The sequence below is a fragment of the Lethenteron reissneri genome, chromosome 69 (assembly GCF_015708825.2).
Source record: "Lethenteron reissneri isolate LAM-NWPU_2019-01 chromosome 69, ASM1570882v1, whole genome shotgun sequence".
Taxonomy (NCBI): domain Eukaryota; kingdom Metazoa; phylum Chordata; class Hyperoartia; order Petromyzontiformes; family Petromyzontidae; genus Lethenteron; species Lethenteron reissneri.
Genome location: NC_083847.1, coordinates 11,169,061 through 11,190,259, shown reverse-complemented (window position 1 = coordinate 11,190,259; position 21,199 = coordinate 11,169,061). Strand labels below are relative to the sequence as shown.

Sequence of the window (21,199 nt, the reverse complement as noted above, 5' to 3'; positions counted from 1 at the left end):
TCTCTGGCGATGCACGATGGCTCTCATCGCTCGTCCGCTGGTTACCGGTGCCGACACTCTTGCTTGGTGGCGCTGGTTGTGCGCTCTCTCTCCTGCTCCGTGCTCTCTGGCGATGCACGATTGCGCTTGCAGCTTGTCCTCTGCTGCTGGTCCTGTGCGATGCTCGCTTGGTCGATGCTTGCCGCTTTCCACCCTTTCTCCAGGTTGATTGCTTGTCGCCGCTCGTCACTCTCTCTTGCTCTCTCCTTGATCGTGCAGCTGCCAGCTTCACACAGACACCTGCCCTTACTTCAGGGCTTGCACTGGGTCAGGCTCTTTCCACTGCTCCGTTCTCTCTCCTTCGCCCTTGGCGTGCAGCTGCCAGTTTTGCACTGGCATTCAGTTTTGCCTCTCCCGCCCTCACTTCGGGGCTTCGCCTTGTCGTTGCTCAACTTTCGTGCTCTCCGCCCTTCTTCCAAGAGGGCTCCTGCTGTGAGCTGCTCATCGCTGGCTGGATCACTGACTCTCAAAACTTGTAAATTGTATTAGCACACCTCTTACACAACTCTGATAGCTTGGTGCAATACAACTTATCGCAAACCCTCCATTCCACAAGCGACTCAAAACAGGATGAATGTAGAATAAACTTTCAGCGATACTCTTGTCAGTTCATGCCGAACTCAGCTCTTAACAACACATCGTCCCTTCTCTCCACGAGACATGACACCCATGGTTGATCTCGAGGCCATGCCCCGGAGTTTGCCCCTTTGCAAGACTGAATTGCATGTTCTGTGTCGTTGGTTATATCTGAAATTCCCTCCCCTCTCTGTGCGTCTCTTGCTAGAGAAAAAAACAGATGCCCTCTGTCACCGTCCTCTCTCCGCGGCCGCTCCTGAATGCCCCCCCCCTTCCCTTGATGACCCCGGACGGGCTGTTTTCCGTCTAAGTTTATGCTTGTTTGCATCCCCCCCCCCCCCTTCGTAGTGTTTGTTATCTCGAGGCCAGACACCCTTGATACGTATTTATGGCTGCCATGTGTTTGTGTCAAATTGTTGTAAGACAAAGGTGGCCGGGGAGGCTTTGATTCCATGGAATATATATGATCTGGTCTTGTGTGTGTTGGACCTATTTCTTGTATCTCTTGTGAGTGACCCATGGTCTAATATCTCGTGGTTATCATTTGGTTCATGTTTAACAAAGATTCGTAATGCCCCTCGTTGTTACTATTATTCCGAGGGTTTTGCCAAGCTTTGTTGTAAGCCTGTGTCACCAGGGATCGGTGTTTTATTTAGAATTATATTTTGATATCCTGAGGCTGGAGATATAACCAAGCCCTCATTTTCTTGACTACCAGAATACACATTCCCTGGTTCTCTTGGTGAAGTTACATGTGTAATGCAGGCGTAAACGGCCTCGCGGATATGACGTCACGGGGGGAGGGGTTAGGTCACGTGAGAGAGAAGGGTAAGCTCTTAAGGGAGAGAACCGGAAGAGACGGGAGGAGAGTATGGGAATAGAGACAGGGTGAAGCCACGCAGGGCGGAGAGTGGAGAGTGGCGAGATCGCCACACGGTGAGACTCGACACCGTCGGCCAGCGGTGACCGGGCATGGGAGGAACGGGGAGCAGCGGTGGAGCTGCCGTGAGAGCAGCTGAAGGACTGCACCAGGAAACCTACAGCGGAGCTGCATCGGAGTGGAGAAAGGCTACGGGAGCGACGGCAGCTGTCGAGCTGCCAAGCGGGGAGGCTCTGAGCGAGGGCCGTGTGGGACAAGTTGTAAGAACCCGAATAAAGGACAACGGAGACAGACACAGTGAAAGAGTCCTTTATTACACTGGTGTCAGAAGTGAAACGGCATGTCAAAACAGCTCAGAAGAAAGAATATTCCTGTGCCATCATCTGCTACATCATCCGACGACGACGACCTTCCTCAGGCGGTGGACCTGCCTGCGATGGAAGAGGAGATCCGTGCGGGAACGAGTACGGGTCCGGGTGTACAAGATGTCGCCGCGTCGGTGGACCCGTCCGCGCCGGAGGACGCGGACTTACGATGGAGACAGATGGCGGCGCAGCTGGAGACCTTGAAAATCGTGCTGGCGCAATTGTGCGAGCTCGTCACGCCGAGGATGGCGTCGGGGAGGGCCGATGGTGGTCTGCAGGCCGCCGCCTTGCCTGCGCTGTCAGCGCCATCTGCCACGCGGCACGAAGACGCCATCTTGGGCGTGGCAGGGGAAGAACGGCGGGAAGCCGCCATCTTGCGCTCTCCATGGCGGGGAGCCGCCATCTTGGACACGTTGCGATGCGACGCCATTTTGAATATGCCGCGTGATGAGTCATCTGCTGAGGACGGCGCAACAAGGAGTCGCAGTCGTCATCTCACAACCGTTAAAGAATTCTCCATCGGTGGCGATTGGAGTGCTTTTGCCTGCAGATTTTTGGCGGCGGTGCACTCTGCAAGGTGGACTGACGCTGAGGCATTGGCGGTTCTACCAACTCTTCTCGACGACGAGTCGGTGCGATTCTTCCGTTCTATAAAGGCCGAGAAGAAGAAAACGTTGAGAGGAGTTTTCGACGAGATGGCAGATGCATACGAGCCACCGGATGATGCTCATCGCCGGTTTGTTCAACGCCAGCGAGCACCCGAGGAGTCGCCGGTGGCATACAGGGGTGCTGTCTTGGAGTTAGCCATGGCCGCATACCCGGAGACGGAGCCTGACCTACTCGAACCCCTCATTTTGGGATAAATGCTCGAGCTGTCTCGGGATTTGGGGATCCCTATGCCGGTGTGCGGCCACGAAAAGCTGACATCCCGGGCGGCCGCTAAATGTCTGGATGCCCAGTTCAATCTGCGCCGTTGGAAGCAAGTCACGGCGTGGACGGGGGGGCCCATCATCGAGGGAGGTGCCGTGGGTTGGGATCCCAAGAAGGCGGTGTACGTTCCTGACGGGGGGTGCCCGCAGGAGCTGACATCCGCCTCTGCTCAGTGGTCAGCCCGCAGTAGACCGGGGCCGCGATCTGCGCCGCCGACGCGGGAGCGTCGGGACGGGGGGCCTGCGGCGCGGCGTAACGACATCGACTGCTTCCGCTGCGGTCGTAAGGGCCATTACGCCAGGGACTGCTGGCCCGTATCCCAGGTCCGCCCCAGCGGGAGGCCTCGACAGCGGACGCGCCGTGGAAGGATCCTCCAGGATAGGCAAGTCGGTGCGCACCAGACACCCGGCAAGGCTTGACACCTCATTCATCACCATTGTCGCGCAATCCGGGTGTTGTTAATAACGAGAGGCCTTTGACTGGGCCATGTCGCTCGGTAACGCAGTGGCGTAAATTGGCAGGGCGGGTCGTCGCGGCCGCTACTGGTTCGTCCACTATACCTGGTTCTATACAGGGGGTTGACGTGCGTATTTTAGTGGACTCCGGGGCGTCCGCGACCATTATATCGGATGTAATTTTCCATCTGTTGGGCATCCCACCAGAGGCCGTGCATCCGGTTTACGATTCCTGCGTCGCGGCGAACGGGGGTAGTATGGGCATTGTGGGCCAGGTGGACGCCAATATATCTATCGGGGGAGTGTCGGCCTCGGGAATTGTGTTAATTTCGAGGTCCCTTGCGGTTCCTTGTTTGTTGGGAACTGATTTTCTGGCCAAAATGCCCATTCTAATTAGAATTAATGAAAATTGTATTGAATTACCGGGGGGTCGTAAAATTACATTTCTGCCGTCGCCCTGGGGGCGATCTGCTCCGGTCGGCCAGGTGCAGGCGCTGTCCGAGGTATCTGTGGACATTCCACCTGGCTCACAGATGCTTATCCCTTTGCGATATCGGAAACCTGTGCCTGTCGTGAAGGTGCATTTGGGGTTTTGTTGTCGCCGTCCGCCACCATAACGGGCGGATTGGCGCTCGTCGGGGCGCAAACTATTGTCCGGCCGGACCAGCAGCCATTTTTGCAGTTGCTTAATGGGAGTACCGAAAACGTGTGTGTGCCAGCTGGTACGGTTGTGGCACATGCCACTACGGCGTTTACGGCCCAGGATTATCTGGGCAGCCAGGTCATGGTTGCCGGTGTTTCGGGCCCTGGAGCCGCAGATAATCGCTGGATCGCCGAATTGTGCGGGGAAAATCCTTCCCTTTCCGGGGACCAACGTTGCGCGCTTCGTAAGTTATTGTTGAGTTATTCTGACGTGTTTAGCTCAAACGATTTGGACTTGGGACGCACCTCATTGCTTTTTCATCATATTGACACAGGGGACGCTGCCCCTATTCGGTTGAACTCGCATCGGATGAGTCCGGCGGAGCGAGATCATGTTCGAGGGGCAGTGGATGACATGTTGGCTGCGGACATAATATCTCCATCTAACAGCCCATGGGGCGTGCCTGTTGTCTTGGTTAAAAAGAAAGACGGGAAATTGCGATTTTGTGTGGATTTTCGGAAATTGAATAAAGTGTCCGTGGCAGATGCGTACCCCTTGCCGCGTATGGACGACTCCCTCGATGCCTTGTCGGGGGCGAAGTTCTTTTCGACGCTAGATCTCTCTTCGGGATTCTGGCAGCTTCCCCTTGACGAGTTCTCGCGGGAAAAGACTGCTTTCCGTACGCCGCAGGGGTTATTTCAATTTAATTGTCTTCCGATGGGGTTGAATGCTGCCCCCGCCACATTTCAGAGGTTGATGGAACTGGTATTAACGGGCTTGCAGTGGGAGACATGTCTGATATATTTAGACGATATTATCGTCTTCAACATTTACTGAGGTTGGAGGCGGTGTTCGCCAGGATGCGTTCCGCTAATTTGAAATTCAAACCTAAGAAATGTCACCTACTGCAATGGTCCGTGCGCTATTTGGGACATATCGTTAGTGTTGACGGGGTTGCCACGGATCCGGACAAGAAAGCGTGCGTCCGTGACTGGCCAACCCCGGCCACGGTGGGGGATGTGCGTCGGTTTTTGGGGTTTGCCTCATATTATCGTAGGTTTGTATCTAATTTTGCGACGATCGCGAGGCCCTTGCACCTCCTTATGGGTAAAGGACGGAAATTTGCTTGGGGACCGCCAGAGGAGGCGGCGTTTCAAGGCCTGCGCGATCGGTTGGCTACGGCGCCGACGTTGGATTATCCAGATTTTGATCACCCCTTCATTCTGGATACGGACGCGAGTGACACGGGCATTGGGGCCGTGTTGTCTCAGTCCAAAGGCGGTGTGGAGCGCGTGGTGGCGTACGGTAGCCGGGTTTTGTCTCCCGCAGAAACCCGCTACTGCGTCACTCGCCGAGAACTTTTGGCTATTGTTTACTTTCTCCGCCAATTTCGACCGTATCTCTACGGCCGTTCGTTTATTGTGCGCACGGATCATGTGGCCTTGCAGTATGCTCTCAAGGTGGACCAACCATCTGGCCAGCTGGCGCGGTGGTTGGACACGCTGCAAGAATTCTCCTTTCAAATTCACCATCGGAAGGGGGTGCGTCACGCAAATGCGGACGCGCTCTCTAGGTTGCTGCAGCGATCCCCTTGCGCGTGCGCGTCCGGGACGCATAGTTGTGCGCCGATCCAGCATCCCCCTCAGCCTGTTGCGTTGGCGGTCGAGGTGCTTGAGGCTCCAATGGGGCCGGGACCGGCTGATGGGGTTTTGAATCTTCCAAGGGCTGTGTGGATTCGGGAACAAATGCTGGACGATTCATTGGTGACCTTACGGAATCGGGCTGCGAAGGAGAGTGGGGGACCGGGTTCGGGGGGGTTCACCGGAAACCGTTCTCCGCAATGGTCTGCTGATGTGGAGGGAAGGGTTACAGGAACGCTGGCGTCTGGTTGTACCGGCATCCTTGCGGTACGAACTGATTAGGACTCTGCATTGCGACACGCTCTTACATCTGGGGGTGCAGAAGACCCTATTGACGTTGCAGCGAGATTACTTTTGGCACGGCATGACAACAGATGTCGTCGGTCACGTTCGCGCGTGTCCCGATTGTGCCCGACGGAAGCCGCCTAAACACCCATATGTGCCGCCGATACAGTCTATTCAGGTGTCTCGAGTTAATGAACTGGTGGCATTAGATATTTTGGGACCCTTCCCGCCATCCGCTAAGGGTAATAAATATTTGCTAGTTGGGGTGGAGTACCTCTCCCGCTGGCCGATGGCCTGGCCCTTGCCCGACCAGTCGGCGGCGTCCATTACAGACGCCTTTCTATTTGGGTACGTTATGGACAAGGGGGCGCCGGAGAGGCTCCTCACAGATCAAGGCCGAAATTTTTCTTTTAAATTGTTGGGGGAAGTGTGCGCGGCTCTGGGAACTAAAAAGATACGGACATCTCCCTACCACCCACAGACGGATGGTATGGTCGAACGGCTAAATCGGACTTTGTCCGCCATGCTGTGTCACACGGTGAGTGAAAAACAATCAGATTGGGATTTGCATATCCCTGGGGTACTCTCGGCATACCGGATGACGCCGCATGCGGCTACAGGATATTCGCCGTTTTTCCTTATGTACGGTCGCGAAAACGTGCCGCCGATGGATGTGCAGTTGGGAACAGGAGTGAGGGGACCTACTAAGCCTCTTCCTGATTACATTCAGGACACCGTTCGCCGTGTCACTGAGGCGCGGGAAGGGGCCTGCATGGCTACGGCCAAAGCCCAGGCCCGGAACGAACGGTGCGCTCGACGCTCTAAGGGGGAGTGCCCCTGGAAGGTGGGGGACATGGCCTGGCTGCATTGCCCACAGGTGCGGCCAGGGACCTCTCCTAAATTATATAAACCATGGCAAGGGCCTGTTCGCCTCATCGAGGTTCCCAACCCACAGTCTGCACGCGTTCGGTTTGGATCTCGGCGTTGGTACGTTCACACGTCTCGCTTGAAACCATATGTGGCCCCTCGAACGGATGCGTCATCTCCTGATGTTGCCTTGTCAGGGTCTGTTGCTGCCGACTCACCCTTGCCTGTGCCTGTTGACCCTGCAAGAGCGCCTGTCGTGCCTTTCACAGACAAGCCGGCCGTGACACTGCAGGAGACAGGGGACTCTGCTCGGGGTGTGCCCACCACGGCTGCAGGGACACTGAGCTCCGCCGCCCTTCCGACCCCACCGCAGACACAATTGCGGGACACCCCGGACTCTGGGCCTTCAGGGATACGGGACCGGGACGTTGGCGGGCCTCCAATAGCGACAGGAGGATTTGATCCTGTCGCTCTTAAAACCCCGTCACGTTCCCGGTCTGCAGGAGGGCCGCCGCCTGTCCGGGACGGGCCGGCGACCCGCACGCGGTCGAAGTCCATTACGTTTCGTTGATTTATACTGTTCGTGTTCTTGTTGTTATTGTTATGTTATTGTATGCTTCGTTGTCCTCGCATGTATGATGGTTGTGGTCGCTCGCATTACTTGTTGTTGTTGTTCATCCGAGGACGGCTGGAATTTTCTCTACGGGGGAGGGTGGTGTAATGCGGGCGTAAACGGCCTCGCGGATATGACGTCACGGGGGGAGGGGTTAGGTCACATGAGAGAGAGGGGTAAGCTCTTAAGGGAGAGAACCGGAAGAGATGGGAGGAGAGTATGGGAATAGAGACAGGGTGAGGCCACGCAGGGCGGAGAGTGGAGAGTGGCGAGATCGCCACGCGGTGAGACTCGGCACCGTCGGCCAGCGGTGACCGGGCACGGGAGGAACGGGGAGCAGCGGTGGAGCTGCAGTGAGAGCAGCTGAAGGACTGCACAAGGAAACCTGCAGCGGAGCTGCATCGGAGTGGAGAAAGGCTACGGGAGCGACGGCAGCTGTCGAGCTGCCAAGCGGGGAGGCTCTGAGCGAGGGCCGTGTGGGACAAGTTGTAAGAACCCGAATAAAGGACAACGGAGACAGACACAGTGAAAGAGTCCTTTATTACACATGGATAGAAAGATACAATACAAAATGATATACGAGTTGAATAAGGGTGAAATAAAATAAGTAATAATAAAGCTACTAATATAGACTGCAGTCTATAACGTCGATTTGTTCTTTTTGCCGAGTTTCAAACTTTTACCGTTAAAGAAAATGCGAGTTGTAACGTCCGTTTGTCTCTGCTATGTGCTCTGGAGATTTGTTTGTGAACTGTCCAAAACGTCCGGGGAGGTCATGTCATGTGGTCATCTGCCAGCCTGGAGATTTCCAGATAGTCCCTAACCCCTCTTTGACCCGAAGTTTGTTGTTTAATGCTTTTTTTTTACCTCCAGATGCTTGGTGTGGCTTGAGGGGTAGCGGAGTTGAGTGTTGGTTTCATTTATTTATTATTTAAGGATAAAAAAAAATGGGTCGAATTATTTTTCATATAAATTTTTGGAAAAGGTCTGTATATACAACACACCTCTAAGTTGTGATTGAACATTAATTTATGCATTTCTGCATAACACAAATAATATTATTTTCAACACCTTTTGCTATGTCAACTGAATTTAGCTTTCATAAATATTCCTTTTGTAGCCAGACAGCCGAAATTTGTGACCATTTGCCCTCTCATTGTGTGCCATAACAGCCCGTGTGATGAATTTGGGAAACTTTTTCACCATATCATGAATATATAAATAAGTATAGACGTGTAAGTCACGTGTGACTGTGTATATGCATTCCTCTGTGCCTCGATACTGACGTGTAGATGGTGTGGATATATTTTTTTCTGTCTGCAACTGACGCTTCCTCTGTCGCTTCCTCTGCAGAATTGGTCTGATGGAGCAAAGGCACTCGGCGCAGCTCGGTGCGGACAAGGCAACAATGCGACCGGTGTTCATACAGCACGGATCATCCTGGAAATTTGACACAGCACCAGAGAACACACACGGGAGAAAAACCCTTCAAGTGCAGTGTGTGTGGGAAGGCGTTTGCACAGTCATCTGCTCTTGTAAAACACCAGAGAACACACACGGGAGAGAAACCCTTCAAGTGCAGTGTGTGTGGGAAGGCGTTTGCACATTCATCTACTCTTGTAACACACCAGAGAACACACACGGGAGAAAAACCCTTCAAGTGCAGTGTGTGTGGGAAGGCGTTTGCACAGTCATCTGCTCTTGTAGAACACCAGAGAACACACACGGGAGAGAAACCCTTCAAGTGCAGTGTGTGTGGGAAGGCGTTTGCAAAGTCATCTACTCTTGTAGAACACCAGAGAACACACACGGGAGAGAAACCTTTCAAGTGCAGTATATGTGGGAAGGCGTTTGCACAGTCATCTACTCTTGTAGAACACCAGAGAACACACATGGTAGAGAAACCTTCAAGTGCAGTGTGTGTGGGAAGGCGTTTGCACTTTCATCTGCTCTTGAGGCACACCAGAGAACACACACGGGAGAGAACCCCTTCAAGTGCAGTGTGTGTGGGAAGGCATTTGCACATTCATCTGATCTTGTAGAACACCAGAGAACACACACGGGAGAGAAACCCTTCAAGTGCAGTGTGTGTGGGAAGGCGTTTTCAGATTCATCTACTCTTGTAGAACACCAGAGAACACACACGGGAGAGAAACCCTTCAAGTGCAGTGTGTGTGGGAAAGCGTTTGCACATTCATCTACTCTTGTAATACACCAGAGAACACACACGGGAGAAAAAACCCTTCAGGTGCACTCCGTGCGGGATGGCGTTTGCACAGTCATCAAATCTTCATGTACACCAGAGAACACACAAGCATCAGAAGATCCACCAGGAGTGGAGTCTGAAATCAGCTTGTGAAAGTCAAAGTGCTGCAATGAGCCCACCCCTCATCAAACAAGAACCGGAAGAAAATTCCAGCTTGGACACTTTTAAAGGTATTGAGGTGAAACATGAAGAGGTGAAGGTGAAATGTGAAGAAGTGATGGTGAAGAGCGAAGAAGTGAAGGTAAAATGTGAAGATGAAGATTCAACTCCAAAATCGGACCTTCGCATCGATGGAGGCAACGTGAAGCAGGAGGAGAATTCTGACTGTGAGGCAGAACGAGGAAACTCCCAGCAGTTTGTGGAAGTGGAGGTGTGGGTGGACTTCCTCCGAGACAATACCAAGTCAAATGGAGACCCGGTAGATATATAAGCCAGAGACGATGTCGCTCCAATAGATGCACCTTTGTCACAGGCCTTTAATGACAAGAATGTGAAGTTGAACACTCGGTTCCTAGATTCAATCTGCAGAAGAAGAGCGGCCAGTCTTTGTGGACCTGTGGATTGGGTAGATCTCTAACCAGGAGCGAGAGCCAATAAGCTCCCAAGCATTCGCTATGTTATCATAATTGCATTTATATGGTGCTTGCTTAATCGCCTCAGCAATTCTGAGTGTTGTATCGTATTTAGTCTCAAACACTCGAAGAGCATCCCAAGTAGCAGCGGCCTGCATGTGGACAAGAGCCTGTCAGTCGGGGGAAATGGTTGATGTGGCATCTTAGTTGTGGAGTTTGTAGGTAATGTTTAGAAGTTGCTAAATTTTGACTCAGATGCCAGCATGCAATGGCCGACTTAATTTGAATGATGCATTAGTATGTTGTACATACACTGTTAAGTAGACGGTGCATATTTTTTAAATTAGCTTCTTGTTAATCGGATGTAACCTAATGCAGTATATTTCAGTGCAGTAATTCAATTTTGTTAATATGCCTGTCAATAATTTTGAATGAATACTTGTCTGATGGTGTGCGTACATGTAACCTTTTGTCTATAAGGGTCAAACATTGAATAAGTGATGTTAGGACAAAGAGTGTGTTTTGGAAGTAACCTTTACAGATAACTCAGGTGAGACCCGTTGTTCTTGTGATACAGGTCAAAGGGGTTTTTGTGATTTCAGGAAGCATCTCCCTCTGGAGCAACTGATTGTCTTTGAAATAGGGAACACACTCTGATCATTCATCAATTACAAGGCATACCACTTAAAAGTTACACGAAGAGGAGATACATTCTCTACAAAACGAATTATAATTTGGTATTATGTGTTGACACAAATTTCGTCTAACTAGGACTAGAAATACTCCTTACTGATTAACATCTGGATGTTTGAAGCTATCAGTTGAAGCAAGCCCGGCTGCTGTTGAGACGCTGCGCACCAATTAGGGTCCACAGGTGGCTTGCACTGAATCAATGACGCACTGTCAGAAGTCTGTTGCTAGTTATAGTTTCTGTAAAACATTGCTTTGTTTTGTGGAGAGATCGATAAATAAAAGATGTCGTGTCTGCTGATCTGCTTTATTAGGCCGTAAGGTGAACTAGGAAAAAGTGGCTAGAAAATGATTTTCGTTCCCACACCTGGGAACTACTTTTTAAATGAATTTTTCATAGACAAAACCATTTTCGACTGTTAAAAGTTCTCCGCAAAATACCCTGCAGTTTTTTTTTCAAAATCCATAAATGTATATAATTGTGAATTGGAAAAAACGAAAATCTTATACTGCTGGTTTTGTTTGTAACTTTATTTATATACATTTTAGCAACACCAAATATCTCTCAAACTGACACTTATACATGTACCTAAACAATTGAGACAGGTTTTGGTGCATTATATACTCAAGTGTGAATGTAGACCATGAAATATGGCACATTTGTAGAAAATATGCTTCAGCTTCATGGATTGGCACTAAGCAAAATTAAACAAACATTTTAAATTTAGCAAAACTGTGATGTTTTGTACATCACAGTAGGTACTGTGTAATACTGTGTAATCACAGAAAGATACAAATATAAGCACACTTTGGCCCAAGTTGGCTGAAATGACTCGAAATGCTACACTGTCCCCTTGTTTTGGAATGCTGCCAAAAAAAAATACAATTCTACCACAGATTCTTTACAGCTCAAAATCACCTTAAATTATAACAGCGCATATTTGCTCATCGGTATCATCCCTATCACTATCAGAGCCATCATCCCATGTAGGTCTTCTGTTCCTGTGAAACATTTGCACAACTTTGACACCGACATAAATCAGTACAAGACAGTCTTGCAGACATACAGGAACATCTTCCAGTCTCACATTTGCTATGCTTGCAAACTGCAGTGGACTGCCTGCAACACACTTTCAGGGGTAGGATTTCTAGTCAACCAGGTCACTGTTAACTCACCATCATCGAGGTGCCATCTATTGCCAACGGGTGAAGGGGCAAACATTATGCCTTTTCAGATAATGTCTCATTATGGCTGCTTGGTAGTTTGCCCTTTTGCAGTGTTGGTACAGGGTGTCACTTGTCGGGGGCATGGATAGTTATGGAAAAGCTGACGAAGCCATACAGAATACTTTATATCTTGCATCGTTCACATTTTCGGCAGATGACTGGCCATACAGGTGGCACACATATGTGCAAAGTAGCTCAAAGGTAGACTGGTCTAGGTTAAAATTGCTACCCAGATTTGTAAAAGCAGTCCGATATTCCTCTTTCTCACAAGCAACAGAAAATGCCTTTCTTTTGCCTTTGCCATAAAAAGCACTTGTAGAGTCACAACCTGAGAAGGTATGGATCCCAATAAGTGCCAAACAGACACTTGTGCCAAGAGCTGACGACACCTTAGCTAAGTCAATGCGCCTTAATTCTAGATTTGAAGCTTTCGTGACTGCAATGATTCATACTCTAAGTTCTTTCGGTAAAGTCACGTAGGTAAAAATGAAATTAAAATTAATAAAAAACAATAAAATCACGACGTTTCGGAGGCAACACAAGCTTCCGTCTTTAGGTGAAACTGTCACAGATTTTTTGCTGTGACAGGTAATTTTATTGTTTTTATTTTTTATTAATTTTTATTTAATTTTTACCTACGTGACTTTACCGAAATAACTAAGAGTATCAATGAGCCTTGTTTTGTTGCCAACCCCCGTGAAAAAATACAACCTACATGGTAAATCTGGCTGCAGATTTAAAGCAATCACTGCCACATCAGTATCAGGGCTCTTGATGACGACAGTTTGATGTTCCTGTGCAGCATGTTGTGCATGTAAAAACACCCCGGTGTCACATTCTTCATGATCACATGTCAGATCTTCAACAGCACTGAGAGTATGACACAGGTCTCCATGTGCTATGTACAAGCTTAAGTCCTTTCCCACAATGGTAAGATCAGCCTCTCGCCACACATCTGATAGAAACTTTTTCCATTGTGTTGGTGTCTTCTGATCCCGTCCATAAATTTTCACCAGTTGTGTACCACCACCAGCTGTACGTGACCGTTCCATTCAGACGCTGTCTCCCCGACAGACCTGGTCTTCACCTGAGGACGGCTGCTTGCGTTGTGGCCGAAACGTCATGAGAATTATTTTATTATGTTTTATTTTTATTATTTTATTACTTCCCTTCTACGTGACTTTACCGAAAGAACCAAGAAGATGAATCCCTGCAGTCACGAAAGCTTTAAATCGAAACGTTCTAGGTTTTTAATACTCATTTTGGATACTGGTCAATCACAAAGTCTATCCGTGTACAGTTGTGTTTCAGAGCAAGTTTGACTATGTACTGCAGTATGGTCTCTGCAAGCTCCCCAAAGGTACTTGGTATTGACCGAATGGCTTGAATGACTGCCATGCCATCAAAGAGAATAGCTCCATCTGTCGGAACTTTGTCAACTTAACAGTCTCCACCTTTGGTTTCCAATAAATCCATAAGAGTTGATTTGTTTGTTTTAGCAAGTGAACCATCAGCACTGCCTAAAGGATATGACACAGTTCCCAAGGAGTAAGACAGAATTTCCCGCAGGTCAATTTTTCTACTTTGACCTATGACGAGTAATCTGGAGAATAGTTTCTTGTCGGCACGTAGAATCACTTCCTTGCCTGCTGTAGATTTCTTCTTTGTCTTTGCTTGGTCACTAAAGGCCTTCAGTTTTTGTGTTTTGATGGGAGAAAATATGTCAACTGATGGTGATAACAGTCTTTGGTCCATAAACTCTTTGACAACATTTTCCCCCTTTTCCAGAGCTGCGAGAAAATCCCACATGATTTCTTCAGCTGCTACTGTCCCAGAGCTAAGACACACAATGCCATCTTGGTGTGTGTCAAAAGGATTCAGCTGGAATCTAGGGTGGAAATTATTCTGGTCACAGCCCTTTCATCAGCATGAATTCGTGTGCTGTCAAGGTCTTTTCGTTTCATTATATCGGGAGATTTACCTGCCATTGCCTCACATTGTCTTGCGATGGCAGCCCTTTCATGTTGCGACAATATCCAGCGATTCTAGATTTGAAGCTTTCGTGACTGCAATGATTCATATCTTAGGTTTTTTTTCCGGTAAAGTCACGTAAAGTAAAAACATTAAAAAGTAAAGTAAATAAAATAAAAAATAAAAATCACGACATTTCGGAGGCAACACAAGCTTCCGTCTTCAGGTGGTACCGTCACAGCCACGACAGCTGTATCAAGTAAATGAGAGATTACAGAAGCTACCACTCCGTTTATATAATGGTTGGAGAAGGTGGTGGGGCAAGGGCCGAATACTTTTATAATTGGAAGGTGAGGCTTAAGACTAAGAATAGACTGCATAAACAAAGGCTGAGCCTTTGTCCATAACAAAGGCTGAGCCTTTGTTATGGACAAAGGCTGACGCCTTTGTCCATAACAAAGGCTGAGCCTTGTTATGGAGAGGTGCGGTTGTGACTCAATCCTGTAACAGGGAGACCACACTAGACATGGTAAAACTGATGGTTGTCTGTCAAATAAGATTGGCAAATCAGTGTAGTTATATATTTTTTGCATGGTTAATCACATCTTTCCAATGATTACTCCGTTTGTAACCGTCATCACGGTTGAATTATGTCTGTGTTTTGTATATTTTGTATGGCTTCGTGTACAAACCTTTGATGGTAGCCAGGCGGTTTGCAGAGAACCTTGGTCTCGGAAAATACAATTTCATGAGAGCCCACCGAGTTGTAGCAATGATCGGCAACGGCCGAAGAATCAGTTCTGCCGTGTTTCAGATCTGACTTGTGCTCGCGGACACGATCAGAAACATGACGTTTCGTTTCTCCAATGTAGCAATCACCACAAATGCAACTCAATTTGTAGACTCCAGGATACTACTGTATAAGTCAGGAACGACATCCTTCACAGATGGAATAAATCACGGATTTTGATTCCAAAGAACACAGGATGAGATGTTATTATCCTTTGTGCAAGCACTTCCAAGAGTTCATGAACAGGTGAGCCTGGTGAATTTGGGGAGCGCATCGTCAGTAGTGAACCTTTGGTTCCTAGGGTGTTTCGGCCTTTCATACTATACACCCTCCCCAAAGGCGGCCAGCGACAGGGTGATCAATCCTACGCTTGCGTCCCATTCCCAATTAGTCATAGGAGTTGCCTTGTTGTTATAGCCAACATCCCATGGGACTATGCATGGCAGGGGCGTCCTCATCCCCTGAGTCAAGCATTGGTGACTGCATACCTCCTGGCCCTCTCACTTTGGGGCCCAGCTGGGGTCTTTCCTCTTCATCCAGAGCCACTGACTGCTGCCTTCTGCCGCCTCCGATACAGCTCTGATTGCCGACGCTGGCTCTGGCCCTTAATTCCCAGGTCTCTAAGCAGTCTGGTTGTAGATGTTGCCACAAACCTCTGCAGCCCACCTCCACTGGTCGGACTTCTGTGTTCCAGCCATGATGCCGTGCTCAGCAGCTAGATCAGCATAGCGCAGATGTTTTCGCTCATAAGCCTCATCTACTGAGTCCTCCCAGGGTACTGTGAGCTCAATGATGAAGACCTTCTTGAGCGAACAGGACCAGAGCACCATGTCAGGTCTTAGGGTGGTGGTTGCGATCTCCGGAGGAAACACAAGTTGCGGCCAATGTCAGCTAGCATTTTCCAGTCGCGGGCCAAGCGCAGCTGGTCTCGCTCTATTGGTGTAGAGCCGCTCTTTGGTGGTTTAGCCCCTTCGCGGACAAAGGTCGTCCGTAAGGGGTGTGATGCTGCTGGGGGTGGTAGGGAGTTAGTGGCAGTTCGCTTGTCCTCCAGGGCGGAGCAAGGTTTTTAAGGACTTGGTTGTGACGCAAGTGTAGCGTCCTTGGGTGAGGCTTGTTTTACACCCTGTGAGAATGTGCCTGAGGTTGGCTGCATGGAACAGAGGGCACAGTCCGGATCTTCACCATACCATTGGTGAAGATTAACTGGTGTTGGAAGGACGTCATATGTTGCTCTGATGGAAAAGCTCAACCGCCTCGCTTCCATGGCCCACAGATCCTTCAGCTGATCTTCCTCTTCTCCACACTGTCCATCGAGTCCACTGTCCCTGTTTAGCAAGAGAGACTGCCTTGGCCCACCTTGCAGCCTCCTCCTGATGGCGTACTTCCTGCACTACCATCTTCCGCCGCTCTGGTGCAGTGGCCTTACTCCAAGCAGCACGGCTAGTTAGCCCAAGGCCTCCTCTCCCTTGCTGAACATGACCCACAATGTCAGCATGTCTGAGGGCTGCTGTTGCCTCCTGGATCTGCTTTTCCTGGCCTCCATTTGCGCCCAGTTGCCAAGGTCGGCGCGTTGTTGCTCACACTGGGTCTCGAGATTCATTCAGTGTCATCTGGAGCCTGGTTTTTGCACACTTGAATTCCTCGGTTAGACTGGTGAGGGGCAGCTTGAGGACACCATCTCCATAGAGGCCTATGGTGGTAAGGCATCGTGGAACTCCGAGCCACTTCTTTAAGTAGCCTCGTGACTCCTCTTTCCATCTTCTCCACTGTTGAGATTGGAACCTCATACACTGCTAGGGGCCACAACACCCGGGTAGGAGACCAAACTGCAGACACCAGCCTTTAACTTTCAGGTAGCTGGGTGTTGTCGATGGACTGAGGCTACTACTGATTCTTTGCGCAGCTGTTGCACCTGTCTTTGTCATTCAGGCTTGAATCTACCACCTTCCAAGGCTTTTTTACCGGCTGCTCAGACACTGTTGGGATTTGGTCATCTCCGATGAAGAATTTTCAGGTCACAGAGTACTCCTTCACAATCGAGATGCTGCGTGACTTGGATGGTTTAATCTTCATACGGGCCCCAGCTGATGTTCTCCTCGAGTTTTCTGAGCAGTCTCCTGGTGCATGGGACAGTGGTGGTCAATGTGTAATGTCGTCCATGTAGGCTCTGAGTGGAGGGAGGCGACAACCAGAGTCGACTCGCTGTCCACCAGCAAACCCATTTTGAGGATCTGATGATAACCTCCATGCCATTATGAATGCCAATGGAGAAATGGTACATCCCGCCATATACCTACATTCAGGCATTGCCATGAGGTGGTGTGAACTCTGAGGTGGTGAAGCAGAACTGCAGATCCTGAAAGTACGACTTCACCAGGGTTGTGATGGTGTCCGGTATGTGGAAAAATCTGAAGGCAGACACAGGAGTTCATGGGGCACAGAGCCAAATGCATTGGCGAGGTCGAGGAAGGACTACATGGAGGTCCCTTTTCTCCACCTTGGCCATTTGGATCTGGCTGCCAGATCATGCTGGAATGTTCCAAGCAGCCAGAGAACCCTGATATTCTGCCTTCTGTACAGATGTATCGACGTACGCATTCCTTGCAGGTACTCGGCCATCCTCTGGGCAATGACCCTAAAGAAGATTTTACCCTCGACATTCAGTAAGGAGATTGGGCGGAATTGGCTGATGTTCACTGCATCCTTCTCCTTAGGGATCAGGACCCTGCCTGCCCTACGCCACACTTTGGGTATTATCTTTTTTTCCAAGCTATTCCCATAAGCCTCCAGAGGAACCTCAGGACGTCTGGTGCGTTCGTATACACTTTGTACGGGACTCCATTTGGCCCCGGGGCTGATGCTGTTCTTGCCCTTCGAACTGTGTTTTCCATCTCTTTCCATGTCGGAGGGCTGGTCTCAATATGATGTTCCGGGGGTTCAATGGTGGGATATCTGAGGGATGGCCAGATGTTCATGTCGCTTTGAGTCAAAGTTTGTTGTTCTCAGGTGCTCTTCTAGGTCTTTCTTTGTTGTTTTAGAACTCCACTTTTTTTCCTTCGTGAAGAGACTTTTAAGGAACTTGAAGGGATCTTTATAGAATCGAGTTCTAGTTTGTTCTTTCTTCCTTCTGCGTTCCGTAGGTTCTCTGCTCTACGGGGGATGCCAACCGGGTTTTGATGTCAGCCTGAAGTGCCTCTATGCCCTCCTTTTCCACTTCAGAGGCTTTTCCACTGTTTCTTAAGCTGTCTCCTTTCTTGAACGAGGCGCTGATTTCTGTGTGCCTCCTGGAAACTGGTGGGGGTTGGAACCTTTCTCCCGCCTTTTTCTTGCACTCCAAAGCTTTCTGCCCCGTACTCATAGATGATGTCCCCCATCCTCTCCAACTTCTTCTCCACTGTGCCTCGAAGTTTCTCGAGGGTCAAGGTAAGGTCAGTATTCACTGTTTCCCACAACTTCTTGTCACTGGCGCCAGGCCACTTCACATACGGTCTGTGCCCTGGTAGTCTCCTCTCGACTGCAGGTCTGGGAGGCTGGGTGAGTTCCACTCCTGTTGTTGGTTCCACCTCAGTTGTTACTTCGGTGCTTGAGTTTACGTCCTCCATGACAGTGGTACTGATGCACTGCAAACTATGGTTTGCGTCCAGTTGCTGTGCTTCATTCGACTGATTTGATCGCTTTCGCAGAAAGTAATCAATGCGAGGCCTCTGTCTCTCTTTACCCAAACACCCCTTCTTCCCCTGGTGGATCCTCAACCCATGGTGTGATGTAACTTTCCTCCAACCACAGACACATACCTGCATCTGTTTGTGGCCTGCTGTTGCAGCGGAACTTGTGACAGTTGCTGTGGTGTTCTCTTGTGCTGTGCTCTCATTACTCGTAGTCGTTTCCGGTCCAGTCGTTACCATGTTGTCAGTCGATGAGTCATCTTCCGCCCCCGCTCTCGCAGACTCTAGGGGTATTCTCGTATGTTGACTTTCTGTAGCTAAGCGGGTGTTTCCAACATACTGCGAAGCATGGGAAACTACAGAAATGGGAAGCTAACCCATGACTGTCCCAGTGGGGTCTATTCCCTCCTGTCAGCCGTCTCTCCGTGCCGCCACAAGGACTTTCCCCTGTTGTCAGCTGATCTTTCTCAGCAGTCACTGGACAAGTCCAGATATTCAGATTCCAAAGAACACAGGATGAGATGTTACTATCCTTTGTGCAAGCACTTCCAAGAGTTCATGAACAGTGAGCCTGGTGAAATTTGGGGAGCGCATCGTCAGTAGTGAACCTTTGGTCCTAGGGTGTTTCGGCCTTTCATACTATACACCCTCCCCAAAGGCGGCCAGCGACAGGGTGATCAATCCTACGCTTGCGTCCCATTCCCAATTAGTCATAGGAGTTGCCTTGTTGTTGATAGCCAACATCCCATGGTGACTGCATACCTCCTGGCCCTCTCACTTTGGGGCCCAGCTGGGGTCTTTCCTCTTCATCCAGAGCCACTGACTGCTGCCTTCTGCCGCCTCCGATACAGCTCTGATTGCCGAACGCTGGCTCTGGCCCTTAATTCCCAGGTCTCTAAGCAGTCTGGTTGTAGATGTTGCCACAAAACCTCTGCAGCCCACCTCCACTGGTCGGACTTCTGTGTTCCAGCCATGATGCCGTGCTTCGGCAGCTAGATCGGCATAGCGCAGATGTTTTCGCTCATAAGCCTCATCTACTGAGTCCTCCCAGGGTACTGTGAGCTCAATGATGAAGACCTTCTTGAGCGAACGGGACCAGAGCACCATGTCAGGTACATCGGGCCCTCAGGATGAACGGATACTCTGACCGCACTATCCGTCAAGCTGTTTCTTCCACCATACAGAAACAGCCACATGAAACTCCGACCAAAACTATCACGTTGCCATACATAGCAGGCGTGACCAAAACGATCTCCAAAATTCTAAACAAACATAAGATCCAAGTCCGATTCAGTACAGTGCATAAAATCCGTGATTTGATTCCATCTGTGAAGGATGTCGTTCCTGACTTATACAGTAGTATCCTGGAGTCGACAAATTGAGTTGCATTTGTGGTGATTGCTACATTGGAGAAACGAAACGTCATGTTTCTGATCGTGTCCGCGAGCACAAGTCAGATCTGAAACACGGCAGAACTGATTCTTCGGCCGTTGCCGATCATTGCTACAACTCGGTGGGCTCTCATGAAATTGTATTTTCCGAGACCAAGGTTCTCTGCAAACCTCCTGGCTACCATCAAAGGTTTGTACACGAAGCCATACAAATATACAAACACAGACATAATTTCAACCGTGATGATGGTTACAAACTGAGTAATCATTGGAAAGATGTGATTAACCATGCAAAACAGATTAACTACACTTATTTGCCAATCTTATTTGACAGACAACCATCACAGTTTTACCATGTCTAGTGGTGGTCTCCCTGTTACAGGTTGAGTCACAAACCGCACCTCTCCATAACAAAGGCTCAGCCTTTGTTATGCAGTCTATTCTTAGTCTTAAGCCTCACCTTACCAAATTAATAAAAGTATGCGGCCCTTGCCCCACCACCTTCTCCAACCATTATATAAACGGAGTGGTAGCTTCTGCAATCTCTCATTTACTTGATACAGCTGTCGTGGCTGTGACGGTACCACCTGAAGACGGAAGCTTGTGTTGCCTCCGAAACGTCGTGATTTTTATTTTATTTTATTTTGCTTTTTAATGTTTTTTACCTACGTGACTTTACCGAAAAAAACCTAAGAATAATATCCAGCGATATACTTCAGCCCGATTCTGTGTTAACCCTGTCCAACCACCCTTTGTCTTGGAATCTCTGTTGCATGTTTGCTCAATGGCCTGGTCACAAGCAATCGAGGCAAATCCATGGACACTTTGACGTTGGACAGTCCACTGGCCTTTAACACTGAGCTCACTGTGGCAAAAGGATGTGTGAGGGGCAAATTGATCATTTCCAGCCAGTAAGAAGATAAATACCTAGCATAATTTACACGATTGTACACAAAAAACCATGCCACCATCAAGCGCACTGTTGACAGGTGAAGCTGCCAATCTGATTCTCGTGTTGCTCTCACAAATAGGAGTATCTGTACCATGTCGATGTATGAACTCCAGAAGGCAAACATTGGGTTTTCTGCACTTCTTCTTTTAACAAAGTCTTCATATTTCGAACACATTTAGTCAAATATCTCATTTACACACAAAACAACCATTGTTCTGTTTCGGGAATGCACATTTGATCTCATTGATGAATCCATATCCTCTTGTGGCAGAGAATCTAAGAAGGTGAGGAGTCTCATGCGTTGCAGACTATCATACAGAAGTTTGTGTGCCCTCATGCTGCGGTTGTAATGATGACCACTGGATCCTGGGCAACAACTTTG

General features: G+C 49.2%; 1 pseudogene; it reads left to right on the top strand.

Annotated features, from left to right (window-relative positions):
- Positions 1-9,655, top strand: part of LOC133360455 (zinc finger protein OZF-like) — a 29,429-nt pseudogene extending 19,774 nt beyond the window's left edge.
- Positions 9,656-21,199: the final 11,544 nt, after the last annotated feature.